The sequence below is a fragment of the Galeopterus variegatus genome, unplaced genomic scaffold, assembly GCF_000696425.1.
Source record: "Galeopterus variegatus unplaced genomic scaffold, G_variegatus-3.0.2 Scaffold16058, whole genome shotgun sequence".
Lineage (NCBI taxonomy): Eukaryota > Metazoa > Chordata > Mammalia > Dermoptera > Cynocephalidae > Galeopterus > Galeopterus variegatus.
In genome coordinates this window covers 34,059-34,260 of record NW_007742169.1, presented here as the reverse complement: position 1 = coordinate 34,260, position 202 = coordinate 34,059, and positions in this window count along the sequence as shown.

Sequence of the window (202 nt, the reverse complement as noted above, 5' to 3'; positions counted from 1 at the left end):
AGGACACCCTGTGGTTCCACGTGTGCAAGCACACCCCTCACTCACTGTGGGATCTACAGAGTAGCAGTAAATGCCCTTCAAAATTCAAATGCAAGTTATGTGGGTGTATAGTATATGAGGAGGACATGAAAAAACTCCCAACTGTCCAGTCAGAGATAAACTTAACTCCTGAAAAGCATACCTAAGTTGAATACCAGATGCA